Below are 10827 nucleotides of genomic sequence, written 5' to 3'. Positions count from 1 at the left end.
ACTACTCTGCTGCTGCCTAGATAGAGAGGCAGGATAGGAAAGACATGATTTTGTGAGACTTCAGCTTTTGTTGAGGATTGGAACAAAAGTTATAAAAAAAATATTAACAGAAAAGGGACTGTTAACTGTACAACACACACAGGCGCGATCCAGAAGGGGGGGTTTGGGGTTAAAAAAAACAGCTCTGACTCGATTTTTTTATAGATATATATTTAAAACAATGTAAAAAAAAAAAAAAAAAACCCACCCCCATCCCTGCTCTGACACCCACAAATGATGAGAAGTTTACCAGTAATAATGTCCGCCTGTGCCCAACATTCGGACTGAGCCAGCTGGGCATGGGCGTCGCCAGGATTTTTTCTAGAGGGGGGCAAAAAAAATGTTTTGCCAAAAAATGCTTGTATTTCTCAACACATTCTCGATTTATCAGTTTTTAGGGGGCGGCAGGGACATTTCCCCCCCCCCCCAACTCATTAAATTTACACCACTTTGTCTTCGCGCTCTTTTTTTTTTTTTTTTTTTTTTTTTTCTTTTCTTTTCCAGGGGGGGGGGGGCAAGTTTCCCCCTTGCCCCTCCCTCGCGACGCCCATGCAGCTGGGGTACGTGATATTTGTGAACTATTATGTAATATAGTGTTCATGATTGTCTGATTTGTACGGAAGACGGATAGTGCCACTCAGTAAGTCTGAATAATTTGTACGTGTGAAAAATTTTTTTTTTGTACAGCGGCCGCCACTTATTACGTGTATTATGTGGCGGCCGCCACTTATCCTCTGTACAAAAAAATATTTTCACACGTACAAAAAAAATATATATTCAGACTTTTGTACGTGTGAAAATATTTTTTTTTGTACAGCGGCCGCCACTTATTATGTGGCGGCCACCACATATTAGTGGCGGCCGCTGTACACAAAAAATATGTTCACGTGTCCAAAAAAATACAGTCAGACTTATTGAGTGGCACTATCCGTCTTCCGTAGATTTGACCAGCGCTCCCATTGAAAGTATGGTACTGCAACAATTCCTGGATCCCCCCTGAACACTTACGTCATGATCATGACCAGATCAGGCAAAGTTTCGAGAAGGCTTCACGTAAGTACATCCCTTAGGCCCCCAAAAAAAGTCTCCGGTTTCTGGTATGGAGCTTGCCCCAAAAGTGGACGCGGCTTTTTTTTTTTTTTACCAGTTTTTTTTTTTTTTTTTTGGCTTCAAATGTCGGCTGATGACTGCAAATGGTGCCCGACTAAACTTAGTGCAAATATATGGTAGGCCAGAGAGGCCACATAAAGCTTATTCTCGATCATAACCCCATCTAAAAACACATAAAATTGTGCAGCAGTAGGATTCCAGTCAAACCAGTGAGTTTGGCGGTTTTCAGACATCATCTTGTATTGAAAAACAAACGTTTCATTTTGCCGACGCGCATGGCTGCGGCGACGCGCGCGCATACCAGAAACCGGAGACTTTTTTTTTTGACCTTATCAAGTGTATCGAGTCATGGAGTATGAAGCCCGGGAAGGGACAGGGTGGATTTTTTTTTGGAATTTCCTAATTCGTGGGAACGAATTAGTAATTCGTTCGCACGAATTACTATAATTCGTGGGAACGAATTAGTAATTCGTGCCAACGAATTACTAATTCGTTCCCACGAATTACTAATTCGTGGGAACGAATTAGCAAACTCCAGTAATTCGTTCGCACGAATTACCAATTCGTTCGCACGAATAAACTCCAGTAATTTCGTTCGCACGAATTACTAATTCGTTCCCACGAATTAGTAATTCGTGCGAACGAAATAGGAATTCTTGCGAACGAAATAGGAATTCGTGCGAACGAAATAGGAATTCGTGCGAACGAAATGGGAATTCGTGCGAACGAATTACTAATTCGTGCGAACGAATTAGGAATTCGTGCGAACGAATTAGCAATTCGTGCGAACGAATTAGTTATTCGTGCGAACGAATTAGGAAATTCCAAAAAAAAAATCCACCCTGTCCCTTCCCGGGCTTCATAATGGAGCTATAAAAACACATGCTATAAAAAAACATATGTGTTTTATAGCTCCATGATCGAGTCGACAAACCTTTACACAACAATCGTATGCCCACCCCCCTCCCCCCCCCCCCCCCCCCTTAGTCAGTTTTGTCGGCAAAATCATGGTGCTGTCGGCAAAATAGAAAATGAAGGAATGAGAAAGAAGGGGAAAGGAAGAAACAATGGAGAATGTAAATAATAAACACCGCTGCTCAAAACCTGGTTCTAAAACCCATGGCAAAAGATTGTACACTTTGTCATGTCGGCACGAGCTGCCCATGCCGCGCGAGGTCGCTTATATACGGAGGTTTACAGCTACATAGCTGTGCAAAACACTAGCACGTGCTCGCTCGCAGGCAGTTAAGAATTTAACTGATTCTAAGTGACCACTCAAAATCATGGATCAAGCTAAAGAGGGCAAATCTCGAAAGAAAGTCAAACTACAGTTTGATGTGACGTTGTGATATATCAGCTTTGATGACCGACCCCCATCTCCTTAAACAAGAGCACATTTCATTCAAGAAAGTGGCCAGGAGATGCCTCAGATTGCACCACACTGCACAGAGCATACAGATACAGATCATCTAGCCCCCCAAAAATAAATTCCGTAAAAAAAAAATTGCATTAGCAAAAAGAAGGATTTTGTTGACATGCGAACGGTCTGCCCCTAAAGAAGAAATAGCCTTGACAAGGGTGCATTAGTTAATATAGTGTGAATGATTTTAGGATTTTATTGGCGCTCCCCATTGAAAAATATGGCATGAGCCCCCCCCCCCCCCCCCCGGACAATTATATGTAAATAATTGTTTGGCAGTTTGCATTATATGTAAATAAATTTATTTGCCACTGCATTATTTATATATATTTTTTTTGCAACCTAATTATTTACATATGACTTTGGGCAAACTAGAATTATTTATATATAATTTATTTGCAACCTTATTATATTATATAATTTTTGCACACTTTTTTATTTATATATAATTTATTTGCAAACTTATATTTATATATAATTTTTGCACACTTTTTTTATTTATATATAATTTATTTGCAAACTTATTATTTATATATAATTTTTGCACACTTTTTTTATTTATATATAATTTATTTGCAAACTTATATTATATATAATTTTTGCACACTTTTTTTATTTATATATAATTTATAATAAATTATATATAAATAATTTTGTTAAATAATTTATTTACACATGGCGCCTCATATGTTTTTTACCCTCTGCAAGTTTTTCCTCATAAAACTCAGTATACCGATAAATCCTTGCCTAGCCCCAAACCTGCCATCTACCGATCATAAACAAAAAGATGCATATGGTCTTTTAATCTTTTATATCTGCCATTCTCTGTAACAAACAAATACAACTGCAAATATATCGAGAGCTACATCGTTTGGCGAGTTAGAACTATGTGAATATTTTTATGAACAGAATTCATCCACTTCCAGTGGAACCATTTGTTTAACTTGAACCCAAAAAAATCCTTTCTTGTTTTGTAAGTTTCAGTATACTTCAGTATATTTCATCACAGTGCATCCAGAATCCAACATTTCCGGGCCTTAAAGCGGACCCCTGGCCCTGTGGCCCCACGCCGTAAGGGCTCGGAAATAAAACAAAACATACACGACGGAATTTACTAAATGTAAGAAAGCAGCCTTGCAACAATAATATTTACATGCGATGTCGTGCATAATGATACAATTCTTTTTCAGAATTAAATGTAACAAAAAATGGAGATAAAAATACAGGGTTCTCCACTTTTCAGCACAGTTAAACGTTTTAAGAGAAACAGTATAATCTAAAACAAAAAATAAATAAATTGTCTTTATAATCCCAGCAAACTATTGCTAAAAACGTCAAATGAAAGTGGCCAGGAATCGCCTCAGATTGCACCACAGAGCATCCATATTCCAAATTAAGCCACGACGTAAGGGCTTTGCGCTCCGCTTTCGTATTAATTTTGTCCGTCCTTTAGAAATTCCAGCACCCCCTGGCAAAGATTTATTCCAGCGGCAGTGTGATAACCGCAAGATGGACAGAATAAACGGACCGGGGAACACTTGTTAACTTGTAACTTTCGGTAGGTATTCTGTACCCCGGACAGTTTTAGCGGGGGAAGGAATTACCGTCTACATAGGCCTTACACCATACCGCGCGGGGCACTTCAAGATGATTCCCCGCATACTATTTTAGAGATTCACGTCGACACTTGTTTTTGAAAAATCTATATGATATCGATTTTTTTTTCCATTATTTACCCAGAAAATATCAAAGTTATGCACTTTCGAATGAGACATCGAACGAAAAGCATAAGTTACTGAATTATTTCTTCACAAAATTCAATATCGACTGCCAGACAATAATTCTAAAACTGACATTATTAGCCTAGGCCGTGCCGGGCGTCGACTTGAAATTACAGCCGAGCCTATGGAAAGTGGCTTCAGCCGCTACCGAAGACGTGTGTGTAATTTCAAGCCGTTTAGCCAGGTAATTCGGACACGACCTTATTTGTCCTACAGCACATATTTACCAGTTGTTTTAAAATGGTTACCATCATCACAACTGACCCAAATTATAACTCAGAGTTTTTTTAACTGAAAAAATATGAAACATCTAGCGTACTCACAAACTGACTCACAGGCACACGTTTAATAGGAGCTAGTGGCAAGCGGCAGTCGTGGCTGAAAGCGAACCATATAATAATGACCAAGTGGCATCTAAGGAATCTGAAACCAACCAAGAGCTTTGTTCATGCGGTAAAGTGCGAGGGCTATACAATTCAATCATGCCTTTGTTAAAATGTTTGAGCCAGCGAGCAATATTTGGATGGATTGGACATTGTGGCCGTGAAAAGGTCAGGCGAAACCAATTTGTTCAATGGCTTATCGGGCCAAAACCTCAACCTGCCTGCTAATTGTTTAAGGTGCAACAGTGCAAAAAAAAATTCCCATAGCCACTAGTGCTAAATGCCCATTCTTCAAAATTGTTTTTAAAGTACTCAGAACTCTCACAGGTATTTAAGCTGCACAGAAAAATGATGATCGACATGTTTATCTTCCACTTCTTTTCATTTTTTGGTGGGTTGACCATTGACTTTTCGAGAAATTCTCGCCCAAAGAAGACGACCCCTGTTTTCCCAAAGCGGAACGGTAGCCATCTTAAAAAACGATCCCTCCACAACATGGCAAAATAGCGCCACTCTCGAGCCCAATTGTATCCAAAATGCCCAGAATTAGAAGCCCCGAGTCCGGGCCAGAGGTTCATTGCCATATCTCTTCAATACCCAATGTTATGGCTCTCAGAACTCTCTAATATAGAATATTTTGAGGGTATAACTTTATTCATTAGCTCGGCGGGCCTAGTTACAGGCCTACAGGTGTGCACCCTTAATTCCTCTACTCAATACTGACAACAAGGCGGTGTTCCATTGTCTTCAAAATGAACACTTCTGATGCTCGAGTTTCTGCAGTATAATTTTGACCTGATATTCCTTCTTCATTATCCTTTTTGGTTCGGTATGGTTACAAACTTACAACCCGCGTGAATCGTTTTTGTCTTAGCGAAATCATCTGCGGCAAATATTCCGCCACGAATAGCGCCACCTGTTGTGCGATAGTGTTCAAAATCGTCCCTTCAACAGCGCCCCCAATGTGGTGTCCAATTCCCAAGATCAGTGCGAATTCCTCGTTCGTTCTTATATATTATTCCGTCTGCAACCCTCTGAAAAAAAGGCCATTATTCGCATTACCCAAACCTGCACTGCGAGAGTCGAACTATTGTCTGGCAGCCAATAATTGAATTGTGTGAAGAAATAATTCAGTAACTAAACGTGGGTGGATTTTATTTCGTTCGATGTCTCATTCAAAATTTGAATAACTTTTTTATATGCTAAGAAAATACAAAGTAGCAGTTGAAGAAATGTTGTTGTTTTTGCATGGACTTTAAGACAACATAATGAACTTCCACCGAATGCAACCTTCATGAAGCTGGCAAGATGAAACTTTTAAATAGTCTTTGTTCAAGACAATGGAGATTGGCACAGTGGATCACTTTGTCCGTAGCATAGTAGCGCGGTTCGAACCGCCCGTAAGTAAAAAATATCATGTGGGAGCGCACTACTATTTTTGAAATCGTACCTGCAGCTATTAGACTGGTTCCCGGTCCCTCCATTATCTTTTGGACTTCGAATGTAGGACCAGGTAGCTATCAATGAATCCCGAATACATTAGGACGTTTTCCTCCTAATATATGCAAATTATACGCAGGACTGGCCTTGGTCTGAATCCCGCCCCCTGAATACAAAATCACAACGATAATTTTAGCGTGGAACCAGCCTCATTGCAAAATGGCAACACTGAGTTCTAACCGTGCCGTTTGTGTGGTGATGAGCTTCGATTTTCGCTGAACTCGAAAGTGTATCAATAGGCCTACAGAGGCATTACAAAAGGGGCATTACTTTTCAGTATTTGAAACCTACGCAGTTGAAGCGCTTGAAATTATGTCCATTCGTGAGAACAGAACATGACAACAACAGCAATTGTTGTTATTTAGTCAAACAATTACATTAAGCATTTTAAAGAACAGTTGTCGTCGAGCTACCACACGGTCAACCTCGTCCCACAGGGTGTCGAGCAGTACGCGCCCACCACTACCTGCTCTCTCACCCTGGTATTGGATCATTTGCATATGTGCAAGATTTTTGCACACGTATGCAAATGAGGAACAGTCTGGTACCTGGATATGCGTTACACATTAGCGTTTGTTTTTGTATGCGGTGTGTGTCTGGGGTAAAAACAGAGTCAATTCGTAGCAGCGCGAGCACGGCGTGAGTTACGAAAACACGATTTTTGAAATCAAACTGTACGATCTTATCGAGACAACATGCAGTATCATATTTCATATTAATATGAGCAAATTGGAAAGGAAATTAGTATTTTCGAGAAGGCGTGGACGAATGATCGCGAAAACACGTACTGCACGTTGTGAATATATAGCACCAAGTACACGATAAAAATCCATTACTAGCCAATTGCGGTATCCAATCAGAATACAGGAAGAAAGTTTCCTATCCAGGGTTTAATCATAGAGCTAGGAGCTGGGTCCTAGCTCTATGGTTTAATATTGAAAACGCGGTTGGAAATAAAGTAAGCACTGGGGACGAGGTTGCCACACAGTAGCTTAGTGGAAAGCGAGATGAGCTATGGATACAAAGATCCCTGGTTCGAATCCACCTCGTCGCTGCTTATTTTCACCGACTACTTGTCTTCTCCAAATGTATTGTGGAGATAATTTCAATTTAAGGGAGAACGAGACCTTGCAATGATCCAAAGGAAAAACTGAGTTATTCATGAATTGTCCTCCTGGGAAAAAAATACGCGGCGCAGGCGGGCGATACGAGCGAATTTGAGATAATTATAGCCGACACAATATTGAGGGCGCTATTTGGTTTGTGTATGGTGCAGTGATGAATACCATAGACATAAGAACCTATAGACGGACAGCGCCTATGGAAATCAACGTCAGGGTACCGTAATTTTGACGGCGCCCGACTAGATATGAAACCATGGGCGGGAGAGTTTTGAATAAATGTGCACGACTCAATGGAATAACATCGGAAGGAATGATACAAATCGACAATTTCGGTCGAAAACGCATTGATGGTGACTGAAAACCCTTTGAAACTTTCACTTCACAATGCTGTACAGCTATGTATTTGTGTGTGTTATTTCAAAATAAATTAATTAGGCCTACAACCGCCGCGAAACGCGGCATGCTGGGTGCTGCGTTGGTCATGCATTTCTGACACGTCTGAATCGTGTGAGTTGTCATCATTTTATGTGTTTGTGCTATGGTTGTGCATAGTACGCGTACGGCGCGAGGTAAGTTGTCTTTTTTGGCAGCGGCAAGACACACACAGTGAGTAAAGGATCCTTATCAAGGTCGTAAATCTTGCGCAGCAGCAGGAGGTCTCAATGCCTTTTCCACTGGTCGGCCAGCTCGCTAATTGGTTGAGAGTTACCCTTGGTTCCTTCCTCCATGCTTTGAGGAAATCGAAATCGGCCCGTTTGTTTTCACTTGATATTAATAAATACCTTGGAGAGTTGATGGTTTCTGATGGTCGAGACTCGATCACGTGGCCGGTCATTAACGGTGATAATGGACCGGCTTCAAAGATCAAGCGAATAAATGGCCCCTGAACCAAGCCCCGTTCAGCCCCATGCAAGCCAATGATTGGTCAAAATATAGTAACAGTCCTACGGTAGCTTTTAACAATTGAGCACTGCACATGCGCTCAACCCCCATCGCGTGAGACTGACGCGCGCGTACGCAAACACAGTTGCTAGGGATGCGTGCGTGCGCGCGCGTAAGGAAGTTTTGAAACGACATCGTACAGCAGTGCAGTATATTGTTGATGTACCCTAACGTGGCGCGCCCCCTAACGTGGCGCACTTTCGATTTCTCGCCTGTAGCGCCTAGCTAGAGCAAAAGTTTTAACTGAAATTTCACAGACAGTGAAATTTCATCAAGTTATAAACACTCCCGTTCATAAATCGCGAATTATTTACCCGCTACAAAGTTAAAAGAAAAACTTATTTTGGCGTGATTTCCGATTTTATTTTCAAGTGCAAAGTTAACCCTTTGAAAATGCCCCGAAAAATAAGAAATAATTTTGTGACAAACATCTGGCTGGGTATGTAAGTAGAGATAATAATGATTTATCAGAATTTATCAAGTTTTCAGAAATTCTTAAATGTTAATTTGGAATTTCCCGAGATTTATTTAAGTGCGCCACGTTAGGAACACTCCGCCAAATTGTGCCCAATTCCGGACGCCACCGTTTTTTAATTTCGGCTTAAATTTTATGAAACCGAAATTGTTCACAGAGGTTAAATAGCAAGCATTAATAAAGGTAAAAGTACCAGTATTTCACTGCATGAATTTGAGGTTTGTCAACAAAGAGGTTTGGCAACACTACACGAGGAAATTTGGGTATGCTTCGAAGTGCGCCACGTTAGGGTACAACCACCATATACTGAAGATGTTTACGACGACGAAAACGTAGATCTACGATTTATTTTCTTTGAAACACTTCATCCACTGACATATTACCTTTCCTAAACCAAGCATCTTTGTAATTCCGGACTCAAGGAATGTGTAAACGAGATTCAGCTTCCTCCATCAGGTAAAGATATGAAAACATTGTTGTAATTTGTTTTGCTACGGCAGCAGTTTCTGTTGAGTTTACGTCGTTATAGCTTTAAGCTAAAATATGGCCCATGAATCATGAACATGAACACAAAAAGTCTGGAAATATCGCCGGAAAAAAGTCACAAAATTGGAGCATTTTAATTGTTATTTCGTTATAAAGGTATTTATTAATGGGAATAACAGTATGTGGATCCGGTCTTCACTGCGTGATAATGACCGGGTGTGGGGGTGACCGCTGTTAATGGACCTCGACTTCGTCTCGGTCCATTTACAGCGGTCACCCCCACACCCTAGCCCTGGTGGACTCCCTTTCCTCCCTACGTTGTTAGTCGTATTGCAATGAAGACTTCGTCCAACCTGGGCTACCCCACACCCGGTCATTATCACGCAGTGAAGACCGGCTCCTCACACTGTTATTCCCTTAGTGATACTACGTACGGTGGCTACTTGCTAGTATAAAATAGACCTAACAAAACAAGGGAAGTCAAAGGGTCGAGTCAGTGGCATAGCCAGGAATTTTTCAGGGTGAAGGGGGGGGGGGGCTGGAAACATTTCATGGGGGGGGGGGGGGGGGGGGGCGTCACGTAGATCAATGATAATTTTTTTAAAACACTCAAAATCTCGTTGAGGGGGGGGGGGCGACAAGGTTTCATGGGGGGGCTGTTGCCCCCCCCCCCCCCCCACGCCCCCCAATTCATTACACCAAAAATCTTTTTAATCGGTTGCCATGGGCAGATCCAGGAAAAAATTTGGAGGGGGGGGGGGGGGGGGGTCGGGCCCGTCAGGCACGTTATTTCTTTTATTGTTACTAAGGGAGCCCAGTCAAAGAAGGGGGGGGGGCGTGTTTCTGACCCACAACACCTCCCTCCGGATCTGCCCCTGGTTGCTACGTCATGTTACTATTCAGCAATAGTCCAGAACCATTGAGTTTAGATCAGGCGATCTAGAACGTACATGTATGTAGGTCAGGGAGCTACATCGGCCAATGTCCACGCCCACCCCACCTATATGCCTACACTACTGTTAGCCACGATTCCTCCAGTTACTTCAAAAAGCGGGGGTCTGATTGTCATGGTGTGTTCTCAAACAGATTCTGTTCATCATTTCAATAGACCTAAATATAATGACATGCTCTGTTTACATGTGTGCTTCCCTATTTGAGCCAGCAGGGACGAACATGTAATAGGAAAAGCGCAAATGTAAACAAAGCGTGACGTCATGATGTCTTAGATCCAATGGGAGACTATCTCTCTGATTTATAGTTATTTTTATTAAATAACTTTATATAAAAACTTGAAAGAATTATTGAGAGCCAAAAAGATGTGATTTACCCACTAATGAAAAAGAAAGGCCTGTTCATACAGCAGTCCACTAAGCACTAGCTGCCATATGTTGGTTGTAAGTGATACAATGTATTACTTATACACAATTAGCTTTCAAGATAAAATTCAATTTATTGTAACAATTGAAATAAACAAAGCAACATTCATAGAAGGATAAAATTTTATATAGGCTATAATTTCTATAAATTATTTACATGTACAACATCTGCGTACAAATATATACACGGT

This window comes from Patiria miniata, unplaced genomic scaffold (assembly GCF_015706575.1).
Source record: "Patiria miniata isolate m_02_andy unplaced genomic scaffold, ASM1570657v1 HiC_scaffold_6, whole genome shotgun sequence".
NCBI classification, from domain to species: domain Eukaryota; kingdom Metazoa; phylum Echinodermata; class Asteroidea; order Valvatida; family Asterinidae; genus Patiria; species Patiria miniata.
The sequence above is the reverse complement of the archived record's forward strand: the minus strand, read 5'-3'. Positions refer to the sequence as shown.